Genomic DNA, 22,713 nt, shown 5'->3' on the forward strand with positions numbered 1-22,713 from the left:
CGACTCATTGGCATTCCTGAAAGTGGAGAGAGAGCAGGCAACTTGGAAAACATACTTGAGGATATAGTCCAGGAAAATCTCAGTCTCACTAGAGACATTGACATGCAAATTCAAGAAATTCAGAGAACCTCTGTGAGATTGCTATGTAAGACAATCATCCTCAAAACACACGGTCATCTGATTCTCCAAGGTCCACATGAAAGAAATAATTTTAAAGGGAGCTAGAGAGAAGAGGCTGGTCACTTACAAAGGGAACTCCATCAGGCTAACAGCACACCTTTCATCAGAAACCTTAGAAGGCAGAAGAAATTGGAATTTCATATCCAACCAAATTAAGTTTCATAAGAGAAGAAGAAATTAAATTATTCTCAGACAAGCAAATGCTAAATTCATTACCACTAGACTGCTTTACAAGAGATCCTAAAGGGAGCGCTAAACATGGAAATGAGCCAGGTGCAGTGGCTCACGCCTGTAATCCCAGCACTTTGGGAGGCTGAGGCGGGCGGATTACGAGGTCAGGAGATCGAGACCATCCTGGCAAACACGGTGAAACCCTGTCTCTACTAAAAATACAAACAAAAACAATTAGCTGGGCGTGGTGGCAGGCGCCTGTAGTCCCAGCTTCTAGGGAGGCTGAGGCAGGAGAATGGCGTGAACCTGGGAGGCGGCAGAGCTTGCAGTGAGCAGAGATCGTGCCACTGTACACCAGCCTGGGTGACAGAGCAAGATTCTGTCCAAAAAATACCTGCCATCACAAAAACACACTTAAGCACATAGCCTACTGACACTATAAAGCAACTATACAATCAGGTCTACATAACAACCAGCCAATAGCACAACAGGATCAAATCTTCACATATCAATATTGAATCTGAGCGTAAATGGGCTAAATGCTCCACTTAAAAGGCATAGAGTAGCAAGTTGGATAAAGAAGCAGGATCCAACTGTCTGCTGTCTTCAAGAGACCCATCTCACAAGTAGCAACACTCACAGGCTCAAAGTAAATGGGTACAGAAATAACAGGCAAGTGGAAAAAAAGAGAGAAGGGGTTGCTATTCCTATATCATATAAAACAGACTTTAAACCAACTATGATCAAAAAGGACAAAGAAAGAGTATTACATAATGATAAAAGGCTCAATACAAGAGGGACACTTAACTATCCTTAATATATATACACTAAACATTGGAGCACTCAGATTCATAAAACAAGTTCTTAGAGATCTACAAAGAGATTTAGACAACCACACAATAAGACTGGGGGACTTAAAAAAAAAAAAAAAACCCACTGACAGCATTGAACAGATCATCAAGGCAGAAAACGAACAAATATATGCTGAACTTAAACATGATAATTGACCAATTGGACCTAGTAGACATCTACAGAACACTCCATCCAACAATAGAATGTACATTCTTCTTATCTGCACACAGCACATACTCTAAAAGATTCACCACACGCTGGATCATAAAGTCTCAACAAATTCAAAAAAATCAAAACCACGCCAACCACACTCTCAGACCACAGCACAATACAAACAGAAATCAATACCAAAAAGATCTATCAAAACCATACAATTACATGGAAGTTAAACAACCTGACCGGAAATGACTTTTGGGTAAAGAACAAAATTAAGGCAGAAATCACAAAGTTAGTTGAAACTAATGAAAACAAAGACACAACACACCAGAATATTTGGGAAACAGCTAAAGCATTGTTTTGTTTTTGTTTTTGTTTTTGAGATGGAGTGTTGCTCTGTCACCTGGGCTGGAGTGTAGTGGTGCAATCTCAGCTCACTGCAACCTCCGCCTCCAGGGTTCAAGCAATTCTCCTCTCTCAACCTCCTGAGTAGCTGAGATTACAGGCACCCACCATCATGCCCAGCTTATTTTTTCTATTTTTAGTAGAGACGGGGTTTCATCATGTTGTCCAGGATGGCCTTGAACTCTTGACCTCGTGATCTGCCTGCCTTGGCCTCCCAAAGTGCTGAGATTACAGGCATGAACCACCGCACCCAGCCAGCTAAAGCACTGTTAAGAGGAAGGTTTACAGTGACGAATACCTACATCAAGAAATTACAAAGATCTCAAATTAACAACCTAATGTCACTCCTAAAGGAGCTAGAAACACAAGAGTAAGTGAACACCAAAGGTAGCAGAAGAAAAGAAATAACCAAAATCAGAGCTGAAATGTAAAAATCTATAGAAAAGATCAATGAAACCAAAGTGGGTTCGTCGAAAGATTAAACAAGATTTTTAAACTGCTAGCTAGAAAGAGAAAAGAAAATCCAAATAAACACAATCAGAAATGACAAAGGTAACACGTTAACTAACCCCACAGAAATACAAAAACCCTCAGAGACTATTATGAATACCTCTATGCACACAAACTAGAAAACACATAATAAATAGATAAGTTCCTGGAAACACACAGGCTTTTAAGACTGAGCCAGGAAGAAGTGAAAATCCTGAGCAGACCAATAATGGGTTCTGAAATTGAATCAGCGATTAAAAACAACAACAACAACAAAACTACCAATCAAAAGAAGCCCTGGACCAAACAGATTCACAGTTGAATTGTACCAGACGGACAAAGAAGAGGTAGTACAAATCCTACTAAAATTATTCCAAAAAATTGAGGAGAAGGGACTCCTCTCTAACTCATTCTATGAAGCTATTATCATTCTGATATAAAAGCCCTACAGGGACACAAGGAAAAAAGAAAACTTCAGACCTGTATTCCTGATGAATACAGACACAAAAATTCTCAATGAAATACTAGCAAACTGAATCAGCAGCACATCAAAAAGTTAATTCACCACAATCAAGTAGGCTTTATTCCTGGGATGCAAGGTTGGTTCAACATATGCAAATCAATAAATGTGATTCACCACATAAACAGAATTTATAACAGAAAGGACATCATCATCTCAATAGACACAGAAAAGGCCTTCCATAATATTCAACATCCTTTCATGTTGAAAACCCTCAACAAATTAGGCCCTTAAAGGAACATAACTCTCAAGGAAATAAGAGCCATATATGACAAACCCACAACCAACATCATACTGAAAGGGCAAAAGCTGGAAGCATTCCCCTGGAGAACTGAAACACAGAAAGGATGCCCACTCTCACCAATCCTATTCAATACAGTACTGGAAGTCCTAGCCAGAGCAATCAGGCAAGAGAAAGAAATAAGAGGTATCCAAATAGGGAGAGAGGAAGTCAAACTATCTCTCTTAACAGACTATATAATTCTATACCTAGAAAACCCTACAGACTCTACCAGAAGGCTCCTACAACTGACAAACAATTCCAGTAAAGTTTCAGGATACACAATCAATGTACAAATATTAGTAGCATTTCTATACACCCATAATGTCCAAGCTTAGGGTCAAATTAAGTGCATAAAACCATGTACAATAGCCACAAAAAGAATAAAATACCTAGGAATACAACTTACCAAGGAAGTGAAAGACCTCTATAATGAGAATTACAAAACACCAAATAAAGAAATGAGATGACACAAACAAATGGAATAACATTTCATGCTCATAGATGAAAGAATATTGTCAAAACAGCTATACTACCTAAAGCAATTTACAGTTTTAATGCTATTCCTATCAAATTATCAATGTCATTTTTCACAGAATTAGACAAATAACTATTTTAAAATTCACATAGAACCATAGAAGACCTCAAATCACCAAAGCAATCCTAAGCAAAAAGAACAAAGCCAGAGGCATCATACTACTTGAGTTCAAACTATACTACAAGATTATAGTAACCAAAACAGCATGGTACTGGTACCAAAACAGACACATCAATCAATGGAACAGGATAGAGAACCAGAAATAAACCCAGACAAAGTTGATAAACAATGGGGGAAAGGACTCCCTAGTCAATAAGAGGTGCTGTGATAACTAGCCAGCTATAGGCACAAGGTTAAAACTGGACCCCTTCCCTTCACCATATACAAACATTAACTCAAGATAAAGACTTAGATGTATGACCTAAAACAATAAATCACCAAAAGCAATCCTAAGCAAAAAAAAAAAAAAAAAAAAAACCCATTCCAAATGGGAGAAATTGGCCAAAACAAAAGGGCTAGATCTAGATCTAGAAGAAAATCAAGGAAGTACCATTCATTCTGGATATTGGTCTTAGCAAATAATTTATGACTAAGTCCCCAAAAGCAATTGCAACAGAAACAAAAATTGACAAGTGGGACCTAATTAAACTAAAAAGCTTCTGCATAGCAAAAGAAACTATCAACAAAGTAAACTACAAACTACAGAATGGGAGAAAATATTCACAAGCTATGCATCCAATAAAGGTCTAAATATCCAGAATCTATAACGAACTTAAATCAGCAAGCAAAAACCAAATAACCCCATTGTATTAGTCCATTCTCAAGTGCTATAAGGACATACTTGAGACTGGGTAATTTATAAAGGAAATAGGTTTAACTCACAGTTCTGCAGGGCTGGGGAGGCCTCAGGACACTTACAGTCATGGCAGAAGGGAAAGCAAACAAGTCCTTCTTCACAAGGCAGCAGGAGAGAAAAGAATGAGTGAAGAGGGAAATCCCCTTATAAAGTCATTAGATCTCATGAGAACTCACTCACTATCATGAGAACAGCATGGGGGAATCACAGCCACGATCTAATCACTTCCCCCAAGGGCCTTCCCATTACACATGGGGATTATAATTCAGATTACAAGTGAAGATGAGATTTCGGGTGGGAACACAACCAAACCATATCATTCTGCCCCTGGCCCCTCCCAAATGTCATGTCCTCACATTTCAAAACACAATCATGCCTTTCCAACAGTCCCCTAAAGTCTTAATTCATTCCAGCATTAACCCAAAAGTCCAAGTCCAAAGTCTCATCTAATACAAGGCAAGTCCCTTCTGCCTATGAGCCTGTAAAATAAAAAATTAGTTACTTCCTAGATATAATGGGGATACAAGCACTGGGTAAATACACCCATTCCAAACAGGAGAAATTGGCCAAAACAAAAGGGCTACAGGCCTCATGCAAGTCCAAAATCCAATAGGGCAGTCATTAAATCTTACAGTTCCAAAATAATCTCCTTTGACTCCATGTCTCACATCCAGGTCACGCTGATACAAGAGGTGGGCTCCCATGGCCTTGAGTAGCTCCACCCCTGTGGCTTTGCAGTATACAACCCCCCGCTCCTGATGGCTTTCACAGGTTGGCATTGAGTGCCTGCAGCTTTTCCAGGTACACAGTGCAAGCTGTCGGTGGACTTACCATTCTCTGGTCAGGAGTACAGTGGCCTTCTTCTCACAGCTCCACTAGGCAGTGGCCCAGTGGGGACTCTGTGTGGGAGCTCTGACCCCATATTTCCCTTCTGCACTGACTGAGCAGAGGTTCTCCATGAGGGCTCTGCCCCTGCAGCAAACTTCTAACTGGACATCCAGGTGGTTCCATACATCCTGTGAAATCTAGGGCAGAGGTTCCCAAACCTCAGTTACTGACTTCTGTACATCCACAGGCCCAACATCATGTGTAAGACACCAAGGCTTGGGGCTTGTACCCTCTAAAGCTATGGCCTGAGGCTGTATGTTGGCTCCCTTTAGCCACAGGTGGAGCTGAAGCAGCTGGGATGCAGGACACCACGTCCCGAGGCTGCATAGAGCAGAAGAGCCCAGCCCATGCAACCATTTTTCCCTCCGAGGCCTCTGGGCCTGTGCTGGGAGAGTCTGCCATAAAGGTTTCTGACATGTCCTGGAGACATTTTCCCAACTGTCTTGGTGGTTAACATTTGGCTCCTGGTTACTTACGCAAATTTCTGCAGCCAGCTACAATTTCTGCCAGAAAATGGGGTTTTCTTTTCTATTGCATCTTCAGGTTGAAATTTTCCAAACTTTTATGCTCTGCTTCCTCTTGAATGCTTTGCCACTTAGAAATTTCTTTCACCAGATACCCTAAATCATCTCCTTCAAGTTCAAAGTTCCACATATCTCTAGGGCAGGGGCAAAATGCCACCAGTCTCTTTGCATAGCAAGAGTGACCTTTACTCCAATTTCTAACAAGTTTCTCATCTCCATCTGAGACTACCTCAGCCATATCACTATCAGCATTTTGGTCAAAACCATCCAACAAGTCTCTAGGAAGTTCCAAACTTTCCCATATCTTCCTGTCTTCTGAGCCCCAATATGTGCTGATTATAATTCAGAATACAATTCAAGATGAGATTTTGGGTTGAAACACAGCCAAACCATATCACCTATTTAAAAAATGGGCAAAAGACATGAACAAAAACTTCTCAAAAGAAACCATACATGCAGCCAACAAATATATGAAAAAATGATCATCATTAATCATTAGAGAAATGCAAATACAAATTGCAATGAGATACCATCTCATAGTAGTCAGAATGGCTATTACTAAACAGTCAAAAAACAACAGATGCTGGTGAGGTTGTGGAGAAAAGGAAACACATGCTGCCGGTGGAAATATAAATTAGTTCAGCCACTGTGGAAAGCAGTGTGGAGATTTCTCAAATAACTTAAAATAGAACAACCATTCAATCCAGCAATGCCACAGTAAGGTATATATCCAAAGGAAAATAAATTGTTCTACCAAAAAGACACATGCAGTTGTATGTTCATGGCAGTGGTACTTATAACAGCAAAGACAGGAATCAACCACAATGCCCATCAATGGTGGACTGGATAAATAAGATGTAGTATATATATCCCATGGAATACTATACAGCCATAAAAAAGAATGAAATCATGTCCTTTACAGCAACATAGATGCAGCTGAAATTCATTATCATAAGTGAACTAATGCAGGAACAGAAAACCAAATACCACATGTTCTCACTTGTAAGTGGGAGCCAGACATTGAACACACATGGACACAAAGACAGGAAAAACAGACACTGGGGACTGCTTAAGCGGGGAGCATGGAGGGGAAAATGGCTTGGAACGTACCTATTGAGAACTGTGCTCACCACCTGGGTTATGGGATCATTCGTACAACAAGCCTCAGTGACATGCAATTTATCCATGTAACAAATCTGCCCAGGTACCCCTGAACCTAAAATAAAAGTTAAAAAATAAAGCTTTTCTTTAAAGTGATGATGAGAATTTAAAGAAATTGGAATCCTCATTTTTGCTGGTTGGAATGTAAAACAGTACAGCCACTTTAGAACACATCTGGTAGTTCCTCTAAAAGTTCAACACATAGCTACCATATAATCCAGCAATTCCACTCCTAGATATATACCCAGAACAAATGAAAATGTGTCTTCATACCAAAACCTGTACATACACATTTCATAGCAGCATTATTCAAAAACTAGAAGCAACATAATGCCTGTCACTGATGAATTAATAAATAAAATGTGGTATAGCTATATGATAGGATACTGTTCAGCCTTAAAAATGAATTTTAGAAGATTATTCGGCTGCTTAAAAATGCTGCAATATAACATGGATAGAGGTGGAGGCCATTATCCTAAGTGAATTAACTCAGAAAAAGAAAACCAATTGCTACATGTTCTCATGTATAAGTGGGAGCTAAACAATGGGTATACATGAACATACAGAAGGGTCTAATAGACACTGGGGACTCCAAAACAGGGCAGAGCAGTAAGGAAGTGAGACCTGAAAAATTATCTAATAGGAACACCATTCACTATTCGGGTGACAGGTTCAGTAAAAGCCCAGACTTCACTACTGTACAAGATAGCCACGTAATAGAAGTGCACATGTGTCCCCTGAATCTATAAAAATATATATATATAAATGCTGTAGTATGAGTGAACCTTGTCAATATTATGTTAAGTGAAAGAATCCAGTCATAAGAGACTGCATATTGTCTGACTGCTTTTATGTGAAATGCCTAGAACAGGAAAATCCAGGGAGACAGAAAGTAGATTTCCAGTGGCCTGGAGCTATAGTGAAGCAGGGGTGAGATGCACAGAAGCAGGAATGAGTGCTAATGTGTACAAGGTTTCTTTCTGAACAGTTGAAATGTTCTAAAGTTAGACTGTGGTAATGATTGCACAATTCTATATATTCTAGAAAACACTGAACTGTACATTTTAAATAAGTAAATTTTTTATGGTATATGAAATATATCTCAATAAAGCCTTTTAATTTAATTTTATTTATTTTTTTATTATTATTATACTTTAAGTTCTAGGGTACATGTGCATAACGTGCAGGTTTGTTACATATGTATACTCGGGCCAATTTTATTTTTTATGGAGTTTCACTCTTGTCACCCAGGCTGGAATGCAATGGCGTGATCTCGGCTCACTGCAACATCTGCCTCCCAGGTTCAAGCGATTCTCCTGCCTCAGCCTCCCGAGTAGCTGGGATTACAGGTGCCCACCACCATGTTCAGCTAATGTTTGTATTTTTAGTAGAGATGGGGTTTCGCCATGATGTCCAGGCTGGTCTTGAACTCCTGACCTAAGGTGATCCACCCACCTCAGCTTCCCAAAGTGCTGGGATTATAGGCATGAATCACCGTGCCTGGCCTAATTTTTTAAAAATTAACTTCTATATACTAACAATGAACAATCTGAAAATAAAATGACAAAAGTAATTCCATTTATTATAGCATCAAAAAGAATAATATACTTAGAAATTAACCAAGGAGGTAACAGACATGTAAAATGAAAATTACAAAACACTGCTGAAGAAAATTAAAGAAGATATAAATAGAAACATATCCCATGTTCATGTACTGGAAGACATAATATTGTTAAAATGTCCACACTACATAAAGCAATCTACAGATCCAATGCAATCACTATCAAAATCCTGATGACATGTTTTTCATGGAAATAGAAAAACCTATCCAAAAATCCACATGGAATCTCAAGGGACCTCAAATAGCCAAAACAATCTTGAAAAAGAACCAAGTTGGAAGATTCGCACTTTCTGATTTCAAAAGTTAGAATGATCAAAACAGTATGCATAGACATATAGACCAATGGAATACACTAGAGGGCCCAGAAATAAACCCTCAAATATATAATCAAATAATTTTGACAAGGGTGGCAAGACCACCCAAAAGGGAATAAAAGCACAGTCTTTTCAACAAATGGTGTTGGGAAAACTGGATCTCCATATGCAGAAGAGTGAAGTTGGATCCTTACCATATGTAAAAATAGATGAAAGACTTAAACATAAATTCTAAAATTATAAAATTCTTAGAAGAAAACAGGGCAAAAGCTTCACAATACTGGATTTAGTAATGATTTTCCTGCATATTACTCAAAGACACAAGCAACAAGAGAAAGACAATTTGGACTTCATGAAAAATATAAAATGTTGTGCATCAAAAGACAATATCAGCAGAGTAAAAAGGCAACTCACAGAATGGGAGATAATATTTGCAAATTATATATCTGATAAGGGATTAATATACAGAATATACAGATAACTTCTAAAACTCAACGACAAAAAGCAAACGACCCAATTCAAAAATGGGCAAAGAACTTGAATAGACATTTTACTGAAGAATATACACATAACTGGCCAAGTAACACATAAAAAGATGCTCAACATCATTAAGCATTAATGAACACAAATCAAAACTACAATGAGATACTACCTCATACCCATTATAATGGCTCCCATCAGAAAACAAAATAACAAGTGCTGACAAGGATGTAAAGAAATTTGAACTCTTGTGCAGTGTTGATGAGAATGTAAAATGGTACACCCACTTACATGTGCAGGTTTGTATAAAAGAAAGAAAAATAAATTTAAAAAATAAGAAAAACAAAATGGTACAGCCACTGTGGAAAACAGTATGACAGTTTCTCAAAAAATTAAAAATAGAGTTTACCATATGATCCAACACTTCCACTTCTCAGTATATCCCCAAAGAACTTAAAACAGGCTCTTGAAGAAATATTGGTACACCTATGTTCACAGCAGCATTATTAACAATAGCCAAAATGTGCAAGCAACCCAAGAGTGTATCAATGGAATGCATAAGGAAAATGTGGTATATATATACAACAAAATATTTTTCAGCCTTAAAAAGAAAGGAAATTATGATATATGTTACAACATAGATGAATCTTGAGGACATTATACTAAGTGAAATAAACTAGTCACCAAAAACACTAATACTATAATTCCATTTGTATGAGGTACTTACTCAAAATCATGAAGACAGACAGTAGATTGGTGGTTGCCAGGGAGTGGGGGAAGGGGAAACTGGGGAGTTATTGATTAATTAGTACGGAGTTTCAGGTTTACAAGATTGAAAGAGTAATGGAAATGGATGCATAACATTATGAATGTATTTAATACCACTGAACTATATACTTAAAAATAGTTAAGACGGTAAATTTTATATTATGTGTATTTTAACACAATTTAAACAAATGAAAACAAAAAAGAATCACAGAACTGGCAATAATCTTAAAAACCATAGTCCAACTAGTTTATCTGTAAACAAAAACAAAAACAAAATAAGATCTAGAGTTTAATGACTTGTCCAAAGTTACACAACTAGTTCTGGCTGCACCAACACTAGGTCCAAGTCTTGTGATTACTTACAAAGGCTCTGCTTTCCACTACAGCTTTCTAACTTTGTTGTTCTACCTATAACACTGAAATAAAAACACAGACTCAGATACTACTTTTATATATACTACTTAGTATTATAACATACTTTACCCTGGGATGTTATAAAAGAAATACTGAATTATTGGACTTTTTCCTTACCAAATGTCAACTAACATTTATCACCTTTTCAACAGAAAATCTACAGTTTGACTGCTTATATATACCGAAACAACTGTCCATACAATTTCATTATCCTTGAAATATGCTCTATATTTTATTGATTTGACAATAATATGCTAGAAATAAATACTAAGTAACTAATGACTGGACCACAGATAAATTTATAATAAATGTACAATAAGACTGACAATATAACACAAATGTTAAGAAAAACCCTTACAACTGACAATTCTACATGAAGTTATTAATGTTCACAGTATAACATTACATTACTATCAATACCATTAAGATAAAGACAGTTTAATCACTATGCAAATAGAATTTACTGATCTACCATAAAATGAGTTTATTGACAAAACAGTTTAAAAGCATTATTTTTAGCTATATGAACTTGTTTTGCAAATATTATACTAAGTATCATTTTAAGTATTTAACTGGACTATCAGAAAGTTACATTTGCAGTGTTAAATTTTTGAGATGAGTATTTTACTGCTAACATCAATGCAGATACGTGTATTATTTCTGATTCACAGATAATTTGTTTCTAAGAAAACAATTATCAGTAATGTTATTAATCTTTTCCAAGATATCGAATGGATATTTAGCCATATGATTAACATTAACAGGTATTATGCTGACAGTTCTCTTATATAACACACATAAAACAGGTTTTCCAAAAGTGAAGCCCCGTGAGGCTGAGAAAAATACTACATAAGGTTGAAATTTGAGTCTTGTCTAATTATTAGTTTCCCTCCCAGAGGCTTAAGTTTAGAGAGATTTTCTAAAAATTCTCATTACTTTTCTTTTTCTGTTTGTTTTCTTTTTTGAGACTGGGTCTCACTCTAGCAGCCAAGTTGAAGTGCAGTGGCTCCATCTTGGCTCTCTGAAACCTCTGCCTCCCAGGCTCAAGCGATCCTCCAGACTCAGCCTCCCAGGTAGCAGAGACTATAGGTGTGCACCACTACATCCAGCTAATTTTTTTGTTTTTGGCAGAGATGGGGTTTTGCCATGTTGCCCAGGCTGGTCTTGAACTCCTGAGCTCAAGAAATCCGCCCGCCGTGGCTTCCCAAAATGCTGCAATTACAGGAATGAGCCACCATGCCCGCCCTACTTTTCTGATCTTAGAAGAAGTGATATAGCATAGTTGATAAAAGTGTGAATTTTCTTTTTTTTTTTTTTTTTGAGACAGAGTCTTACTCTGTCACCCAGGCTGGAGTGCAATGGCACAATCTGAGCTCACTGCAGTCTTCGCCTCCTGGGTTCAAGTGATTCTCCTGCCTCAGCCTCCTGAGTAGCTGCGATTATAGGTGCGCACCACTACGCCTGGCTAATTTTTGTATTTTTAGTAGAGACAGGGTTTCACCATGTTGGTCTGGTTGGTCTCAAACTCCTGACCTCATGATCTGCCCGCCTCGGCCTCCCAAAGTGCTGGGATTACAGGCGTGAGCCACTGAGCCCAGCCTGCTGTGTTCCTTTGAATAAATTTTGTTTGTAAAATGTGTGTAATCACGCCTCCTTTGTAGGCTAATTGTGAAGATTAAATAAATTGTGAGGATTAAATTTGAGGATTAAATAAAATAATAAGGAAACAAAGTGCCTGAGTCAGAGTTGACCAAAGAACAGCTGCTCAAAAGAAGTTAAATTCCATCCTTCTTCAATACCCCAATTTCAGAAGTGCTGATTTCAACAATGAAAGTGAAATTGATAATGTCAACTGTCATACATGCAAAACTGCTAGCAGGTACCACTTTATTATGTTTCAGGTTCTAAAGCATACTCAATTGAAGTCACAAAGTTCACCTTATTAGTCTCCTATAAACAAGGAAGTAGGCTGCTATCAAGGCCTTACAGATAAAACCCACATTCTTTTTTTCTTTTTCTGCTTTTCAGGAGAAGGGAAAAAATAAATAAAATATATATTTGTAATATATGTACATATAGTAATTTTTTGACTTTTACAAGGCTTGAAAAAGTTTGTCTTATTTACATCTCATTTACATTTCTAGGAATAAGGATCAATAAAAAACAAACAAAAAATACATCTCATTTACAAATAGGGCCTGAGAAGGGACAACAACGTAAGATATATACAATGACTACAGCAGCCATTAATGTAAGTTATATATCCATAAGTTACATCCAATGTAAGTTATATATATATGTTTTATAAGTTTTATATTGGAAAGGGCAGACCTTTCTATAATGGCTTTGGTTTAAATCAAAGACTGTCATCATCATCATAATAACAACACTGGGTTTGGCCATTAGAAATATCAGTCATAATCCCAGCACTTTGGGAGGCCGAGACGGGTGGATCACGAGGTCAGGAGATCGAGACCATCCTGGCTAACATGGTGAAACCCCGTCTCTACTAAAAAACACAAAAAACTAGCCGGGCGAGGTGGCGGGCGCCTGTAGTCCCAGCTACTCGGGAGGCTGAGGCAGGAGAATGGCGTAAACCCGGGAGGCGGAGCTTGCAGTGAGCTGAGATCTGGCCACTGCACTCCAGCCTGGGCGACAGAGCGAGACTCTGTCTCAAAAAAAAAAAAGAAATATCAGTCATGTGATCACACTATTAAATAGGACATTTAAAGAGGTATGCTTATTCTAAAGCAGAAAAAGAGTCATCTTCCCATAGGTAATGACTGTAATGACTTCTAATACTAAAGCTATTTTCAGAATCTGAATATGTAAATAAAACACTGTTTCATTTGGTTTTCTCCTACTGAAAAAGGAAATAATTTCCTACTGAAATAGGGAACTCACTTAGCTAATTAGAATTATCAACAGGGCCGGGCGCGGTGGCTCAAGCCTGTAATCCCAGCACTTTGGGAGGCCGAGACGGGCGGATTGCGAGGTCAGGAGATCGAGACCATCCTGGTTAACACGGTGAAACCCCGTCTCTACTAAAAAATACAAAAAACTAGCCGGGCGAGGTGGTGGGCGCCTGTACTACCAGCTACTCGGGAGGCTGAGGCAGGAGAATGGCATGAACCCGGGAGGCGGAGCTTGCAGTGAGCTGAGATCCGGCCACAGTACTCCAGCCCGGGCGACAGAGCAAGACTCCGCCTCAAAAAAAAAAAAAAAAAAAAAAATTATCAACAGAATCAATCATAATTACCCACATAATGTGACAGTAATGCTATCCTTTAAGGCATATAGTATTTTCCAAATCTAGGCATATTATTTTATGTAATATAGTAAGTTCTTAAAAGGGCAAGAACTATACAACAGTTATACAGTTTGCTGTATAACTCTCTATTTGTTATACAGCAAACAAATAGAAAGGCCTAATTAAATAACGTGGCATCCCTACACGTATTCTAATGGGTTAAACATAGGTCTTTACAAAAAGAAATAGTAAATATCAGGCTTAAATAGGGTAGAAAACTACCACTGAAACTTGCTATGTCTTCATTCCATTCTGACAGAACTAAATATAAGTCCTAAGTATTTTAAGTTGCTAGTTTAAATGTTTATATAAAGTAGCCTAAGTTTAAAAACATTCATTTCTTATCTCTTTCACCTAATATTAACTGCTTAGTTGTAAGAACACACCAAAGTTTGTCCTTTTTGACAGATATCCCAAGAGAGTATCAGGTTTCTTTGTTCATTTGATACCCAAAGATGAAAAGATCTCACCAAAGACCCTAAAATTTATTTTTCTAAAGTAACATTTGTCAACCCAATGCCAGTCTTCGGCACTAGCAGCATTTCAGTCACAGATGTAATCTTTGGATAGATTCCTATAATGCAATCTAGTTTTAGACAACAATAAAATTATTCAAATACTCAGCTATATAAAACTATACATACATTCCCTTGGAATAGGTACAGATAACCAAAACTCATATATGAAAATGTTTATTTTATTATAAAGCATAGCCAAATAGTCAGAGACAATGGCAGCTAATTTGATCAAAAAGATATTGGAAAGACTATCTACCTGGCTGATCACAAAAGAAGAAAATATAGAGAAATAAAAGAGACCAGCTACCTTTTCACAAACATATAAGGATGACATATGAAAAGGTGCTCAACATTATGAGTCATCAGAAAAACACAAGATGCTACTACACACATATTAGAACAGATAAAAGGCAAAAATACACTGCACAATATAAAGTGCTGACAAGGATGCAGAGCAGCAAAACTTCTTATATATTGGTGGCAGGAATGCAAAATTGTACATTCACTTGGAAACAGTTTAACAGTTTCTTATGAAGTTAACTATACACTTAAAATAAGGTCCATAATCCGTTCCTAGGTATTCACTCAAGTGAAATGAAAACTTATGTACACACACCCACACACACCCTTTATGTAAATATAGTAGCTTTATTCATGATTGACTGAAACTGCAAACAACCTAGATGTCCCTCAACAGATAAATGAATAAGCAAATTGTGTACCTATAATAGAATACTACTCAGCAACAAAAACGTACAAACTAAGGACTTATGCAACAAATGGACGAAACTTAAAATGTATTTTGCTAAAAAGAAGCCAGACCTAAGAGGCTACATATTATATGATTCCATGTATATGATATTCTGGAAAAGGCTAATAACTAAAGGGATAGAACACACATTAAGGGTTGCCAGGATTTGGGGCTGAGGAGAGAGGCTGACTACAAAGTGGCAGCACAAAAAAATTAGGCGGGGGTGGGTGGTCACAGAACTGATGTTGGTAGATATGTGACTCTATGCATTTTTCAAAATCCACAAGACTGTACAACACAAAGAATGAATTTTACTGTATACAAATTAAATGCAAACAACCAGGGTATCAGGGAAACCCAAGATGGAATGCGAACTGTGACAAAATGAATCTAACTGTGGTACAAATGAAATGGCACAGTAGACTGATGGGGATATACAGAGGAAAAGACCTGACAATTAACTTTGGAAAAAAGTATTTTGGCTGGATAATGTGAGAATACAGATAAAAACAACTGTACACAAACACTGTATTCTATTTGGTAAATTTGTTTCTTACAGGAGTATGGGTTAGCAATTTGGCAACTACTATATATGTCTAATAAACACATAAATATAGTGTAGAGAATAAGAGTCAGGTTTCGCACTGTGGGAGAAAGAAATTACAAATAAGCAAAGGGGAAATACTAGAATAATCCCTGTGCTGCAAAACTGGAGTTGAAGGTATCAGTATGAATTAATATTTTAAGCGTGTATACAGAAAGTAAACACAGAAATAAATATAGATTTATGTATGTATGTGAGTTAATATATGTATTCATCCATTTTCACACTATTATAAAGAACTGCCCAAGACTGGGTAATTTATAAAGAAAAGAGGTTTAGCTGACTTACAGTTCCACATGGCTGGGGAGGCCTCAGGAAACTTACAATCATGGCAGAAGGGAATGTCTTACATAGCAGCAGGCAAGAAAGTAAGTGTGTAAGGGATGAACTGTCAGACACTTATAAAACCATCAGATCTCATGAGCACTCACTATTATAAGAAATGCATGGGGACACTGCCCCATGATCCAGTCACCTCCCACCAGGTCTCTCCCTTAACATGTGGGGATTATGCGGATTACAATTCAAGATGAGATTTGGGTGAGGACACAAAGCCTAACCATATCAGTATACATTTCCTAACTCTGACCCCTGAAAGGTCTAAAAGCAGTAACACCTTGGTAGCAATAAACATGCCTAGCACCCAGATGCTGGTTTCTAAATACTATTATCCAACAAGTTGGACCTGGGTTCCTTGGAGAGGTAAGTGATTTCAGGGCTAGAGCAGGGAAAACACAAGATAAGCCTGAAGCGTCTCATAAAGTCAGAAAGTAAGGAATTGCTTTAAATAAAAGAAAAGAAAAGAAAAGAAAAGAAAAGAAAAGAAAAGAAAAGAAAAGAAAAGAAAAGAAAAGAAAAGAAAAAGACAATGACATGTTGAAAAGTGCTCCCAGTGGCCGAAGCTGAAACAATTTGAGCAACAAAATAAATAACAACAGAATTTTTTATTCTAATCCAGAGAATAAAACAAATATCTATGAGTTCACACTGATATAAGCAAATGATTAAGCAAATAAATGTGAGGAGGGACTACTCTGTATTACAGAAGAATTACAATTGATAAATGTAGAGGAAATACGGAGAATAGAAAATCACCACTAAAACACCACAGATGCTGCAGGCAAGATCCACCTATAAATGCTAAAATTAGTGGCCAAAAATTTAAGGAAAAACAAGATATTTGTCAAGCCTCAAAGCATTTTCCCCCAAATATTTATTAATTAAGGGAAAAGTATTAACTTTTAAATAGAGAAATCTGGTAGACACCACCATAATCAAGTGATCAAGGCTAACATTACCAGTAATAGGACATTCTGACACCATATAGCCTCTGATATTGTGTGCTGAAAAAGGCATATCACCTCTGTGGTATACTGTCTCAAAATCGGTAACTTCCATGTAGTTATGAGGAAACATCAGAGAAACTCTAATTGAATGACATTCTACAAATACCTGACCAGGAGTCTTTCAAAGTGTGAAAATCATGAGAGACATGGAAAGACTAAGGAACTGTCAGATTGGAGGAGACTAAGGAAATAACACAACTAACTATAATATGGGATCCCGGAAAAAGAACATTAGTGTAAAAACTGGTGAAATTCTAATAAGGTCTGTAGTTTTAGTAAGTCATTATTGATTATTTAGTTTTGATCACTATACCATGGGTATGTAAGATGTTAACATGAGGGTAAGCTGAATAATGAATACGAAAAAACTCTCTGTACTATATTATCATTGTAACTTATTTGTACATCTAAAATTATTTCAAAATAAATTTTTTTCAAGAGCTTTAAAAAAGAGAAAAAGAGACTTTATTCCTCTTCTTCAAATGCAGTATACCTTTCTTGACAGCAAATTATGTGGATAAAATTGATTTTTTAAAAAACTTATTTGGTAGAAGATAAAATGGGTACAAAAACCAAATTATTCAAAAACATTATTTAACATTTTAAAGAAAACCCCATAGTCGTCAGTTAAAATAAGATTTTTAACATTGTCTCCTATGAGGATAAATCTTGGAGGTTTACTTCCAAACTAGTTTCTTTACTGCCCTGACAGTTATATGAAAATAATACCCATGTCCACATTGTTAGCAGTAAAAATACTCATCACAAAAATTCAACATTGCAAACAGCTACTGTAACTAACAGCTATGCGGTAATATGGATCAGGTTTTACAAAGTTAAAAAGCTGACGTTCTCTTTTAGTCTGAATACCTTCAAAGACATGAACAGAGAAAATTCCAAACCAAGTCCATTCAGGCCCTTTCTTATCTAGTCACATATACTTTAAGAGATAAGCAGTATATTCAATTTAAAGAAAAAATTCTATGCCTGTTTTTAAAGTACACATATTGAATTTGAATGATACTATCAAACTGGCAATGACTCAGTATTTGATTTTTATAATGAAATCTTTTATGCTGAGTTAGAAAAATCTAAGTAATCTAAGATTATATGAAAGGGAAAATCAAAGTATAAACTTTCCTATGAATTTATTTCCCCTTGTTTTACTTTTAAGTACCACAACTAGAATATAAATCAGGGAAATTAAAAAAAGATGTCTTAAGATATGATTTTAATAGATGCAAAAAATGTTAGCATTACCTTCTTGTATCATCCACCATTTAAAAGGAAATTTTACTTATTCATAAGAAATTGATTATTTTATTCATAAGTCCTAGTTTACAAATCAGATACTCTCCACAGCTAAACACACACAATGCTAAGGTGGGCCTCATTAACATATTAAAGCTATCAAGATTTCCATCCCTTCTGCAGCTTAATTTTATCACCTTTCATAATTCAAATGTATAAGCACTCAAATTCTAAATCCATACTGATTTAAATATAAAACGTGTGATGGCACAAAAAGATGCAAAGTATTTTCTTTCTGATAAGTTTTCAGATTCCTTCCTTTAAAAAGTAAATTTTAAAGGTTTTAAACTGGCTTTATAAAAATGCAAGCAAAGACACCTCACACAAGTCTATTAGGAAACCAAATATATTTCAGGTTAGGCAGGATATAAAAGAGGCTATTTTCAAATCAAATAATAGTTCTTTATGAGATGAAGATTTTAGAAGCTTACTTTATTTTGTTAAAATTACATGGAAAATAGCAAATATAATTTGTTTCTAATTTTGGTGCCCTGAACAGAGAAATTCCTTTATGATATTGGTTGGAAATTCTAATTTAATACGGCATGGTTTTAAAATGTATGTTTTTTTTCTTCAGCCAAGAAATTCCTGAGGAGTGTAGCAAAGATTTTATAGACTTTCTAGGCTCCAATTTTATTTTCTCCTTCTATCTTATGTTTATTTAAACACTAATAATTTTAGGAATCACAAACAAGTGTAAGCGTTTCCATTTAAATCTCAGACAGAGACGTAACTCCAACTTTAGCCACTAAATGTAGTTTTATATTACCCATGTTTTCATTTAAGTTTATATAAGCTAAACCACTTGCATTACTGGAACAGATATTAAAAACACAATCGGCCGGGCGCGGTGGCTCAAGCCTGTAATCCCAGCACTTTGGGAGGCCGAGACGGGCAGATCATGAGGTCAGGAGATCGAGACCATCCTGGCTAACACAGTGAAACCCCGTCTCTACTAAAAAAAAAAAAAATACAAAAAACTAGCCGGGCGAGGTGGCGGGCGCCTGTAGTCCCAGCTACTCGGGAGGCTGAGACAGGAGAATGGCGTGACCCCAGGAGGCAGAGCTTGCAGTGAGCTGAGATCCGGCCACTGCACTCTAGCCTGGGTGACAGAGCGAGACTCCGTCTCAAAAAAAAAAAAAAAAAAACACACAATCATCACTCTCAAAATATTATTTGTTCAGTTTAAACTTAGTAGTAGAGACAAATATAAATAAATACATTTGTGTGAATAGTTTTTAGAATGGGAACAAGCTTGACCTTTATCATATAAACTTTTATTTTTGATAATCTAAGCAAAATGAAGGCTTCTACTTAAAAAGTAAGCATTTAGTATTTAACTGCTAACAACATTGTCTTATTTTAAAAATCAATTACTTCAGAAAACTAGCACTTCCTCTAAGAAATAATACAGACCCTTCACTTCAAGAAATTAAGAGTTCTTGTATCTGCACATACACTTACATGCATATTTAAATCTCTAATAAGTTTTCATACAACAAGTCTTACTGACAACTAAAATCAGTTAGCTACCATTTCATGTACTATAATTACATAGCATAATAAGATACCCTGCTTCAGTTTTCTAGGCCAAGGATTGGCAAACTTTCCTAAAAGGGCCAGATTTTAGGCTTCTGGGCCACACAGACACTGTTCCAACTAAAAACGCTGCCAATGTAGTGCTAAGATGGCCACACACAATATGTATTAAGTGGGTGTGGCTGTGTTCCAATAAAACTTTATTTACCAAAATAGGTAGGCCATAGTTTGCTGACTCCTGCTCTAGGCAAACAGATTTGATATCAGTATATAACACTTCCAGCGAATGTATAATCATGTTTCCCTTGAATCTAGTAGTTGTTTCAAGGAACATTAGCTATATAAGTGGTAAAGAAACCATGAAAATATTTCCTGAGGTCAGAATCTCAGATAAGACTGGGAAATTTAAATGTGTTAATAAAATACACATTAAAATATGTCTAAAAATGCATACATAGTAAGGGTATGATTAAATTTTATCAAACAATCTTACCTTAATCAAATGAAAGAATCTAAACTCTAGTACATCTCTGGTTTCAATTCAAAATGTATCTGAATCAAAACTTCAGTTTCTTGTCAAATTCCTAGAGAAACAAAATTGAAAACCTTAAGTCAGCTTCCAGTTCCAGATAAGATAGGGTAATCACATGCCAGTAAGTTAATGTAGCTATAAGACTTGGACAGAATGCATGGAACAACTACTAGGGAACTTGGAAAAGTAACAGTAGCAGGCAGATTAAGACAACCAGAATTTGATGTACCACTGAAGCAACCACAGGTTTACCATTTATCTCCCCCTCTGCTTTCATCCAGACTGAACATAATACAGCCCAAATGGAAAGCTTCAGGAGAACCCCTCTACCTCTGGCTTGAGGAGAGGGAAAGGGGTCTCCTAAGACTCACAAGAAAGTGTGCAAATTCCCTCATTTTTTTTCTCTCTTTACTCTCTCAAGACCAGCCACCCATCACAGCTGTGGCAGCCGTGGCAATGGAGGTTATTATGAACTAAAACTCTGAGACAGGTAATCTACCTCTCTGATCACAGAAGCTGTGGTCCCAAGAGGATGTGGTGAATCCCTTTTGCTTCTCTCTCTGTCCTCCTGCCACTTGGCCCTGAATATGGGCACAGCTGCAGGGAGTGAACATTAAAGAGGGATAAAGACTCACTTTGTGGTCAGAAAAGGGAAGCCACGTCGAATTAGAAATTACTGGAAGATCACAGACAAGGAACATGGGCGAGCAACACCTCAAAGTTGTTTTATGAACTCTTGGACTTACCCTCGAGTGGCATATGCATGCATCCGACCCAAACAAACATACACAGACTTTGCGAATTATGGAACAGACCACCCCTCAAGTTCCAGACTGGCAATAGGTGGTACACAGGTGGGACAGAACCAAGTAATATGGCAAAAGCTTTCAAAATCAAACTGATGCTGTAACTACAACCCACAGAAATTTGCAGTGTGAATCTAACTGGGTTGACTGCCTACTAAAACAAATATATCAACATTTTGCATAGTATTTAAACAAGATCCAATGTCTCCTAACATAATAGTCAAATGTCCAGGATATAATCCAAAATTACTAGGTATACAAGGAATCAAAAAAAACTCAACTTGCACAGGGAAAATACCAACATCAAGAAAACAAAGATGTTGAAATTATCTAAGATATTAAAGATATTTAGAGCCATTATTACAGAATGCTTTAACAAGTGAGTGCAAACATTCTTGATACAAAGGGATAAACTCAGAAAAAAAAAAAAAAAAACAGAAGATAAAAGAAGAACCAAATGGAAATTTTAGAAGTGGACAAATACCAATAACCAAAATAAAAAACTCACTAAATGAGCTCAATAGCCAAATGAAGATGACAGAAGAAAAAGTCAGTGAACTTACTACAGATGAATAAAAATGATCCAATCTAAACAGAGAAAAAGATTGGGGAAAAAGGTCAACATCAATCACATTTCTGTACATTAACAATGAACAATTTGGAACCCTCAAATTTAAAAATAATAACATTCAAAATAGCTCCATAAAAACCAAATAGTTGAGTACAAAACCATTAGAACATGTACAAGAGCTATATGCTAACAATAACAAAATGCTGATGCATGCATCAGGAAAATCTGAGTAAAGTAGAAAGATACCCGGTGTTCATAGATCAGAAAGCTCAATATCATAAAGATCTCAATTCTCCCCAAACTGGTCTAGAAATTTAATGCAACTCCAATCAAAATTCCAGGATTTTTTGTAGTTATAGACAAGCTGATTCTAAGATTATTATGGAAAGGCAAAAGAACTAGAGAAAATAAAACTATTTTTAAAAGAAATAAAGTTGAAGGAATTATACTACCTAATTTTAAGGCTTTAAGCTACTTACCAAGACAATGTGATATTGCTGAAGGAAGAGATCCATCAATCAATGGAAAAGAATAGAGTGTTCACAAATATATCCACACAAACAGGGTCAACTGATTTTTGTCAAAGGTTCAAAGGCATACAATGAGGAAAGGATTGTCTTTTCAACAAATGGTGTTGGAACAATTGTGCACCCACATGCAAAGAAAAAAATAAAATTTCACCTAAACCCTCATGTTATACAAAAATTAACTCAAAATAAACTTACATGTAAAATATAAAACTGTAAAACTTGTACCCAAAAAATGACAAAGAAGAATAAAATCTTTGTTACCTGAAGTTAAGCAGAGT

General features: G+C 36.5%; 1 protein-coding gene across 4 annotated transcripts in view; it reads right to left on the reverse strand.

Moving 5' to 3' along the window:
• GLCE (glucuronic acid epimerase) overlaps positions 1-22,713 on the reverse strand; it is a 124,113-nt gene that overhangs the window by 49,433 nt on the left and 51,967 nt on the right. For 2 of the 4 annotated variants that reach the window (XM_030930591.1, XM_010363643.2), the window contains exon 2: positions 20,490-20,580. The exons of 1 other annotated variant lie outside the window; for it this stretch is intronic. The gene's annotated coding sequence lies outside the window, so the exon portion shown is untranslated. Of the gene's footprint in view, positions 1-20,489; positions 20,581-21,027; positions 21,136-22,713 lie in introns of those variants that run through there. One more of the 4 variants, XM_030930588.1, reaches the window with a different exon arrangement.

This window comes from Rhinopithecus roxellana, chromosome 5 (genome assembly GCF_007565055.1).
Source record: "Rhinopithecus roxellana isolate Shanxi Qingling chromosome 5, ASM756505v1, whole genome shotgun sequence".
NCBI classification, from domain to species: domain Eukaryota; kingdom Metazoa; phylum Chordata; class Mammalia; order Primates; family Cercopithecidae; genus Rhinopithecus; species Rhinopithecus roxellana.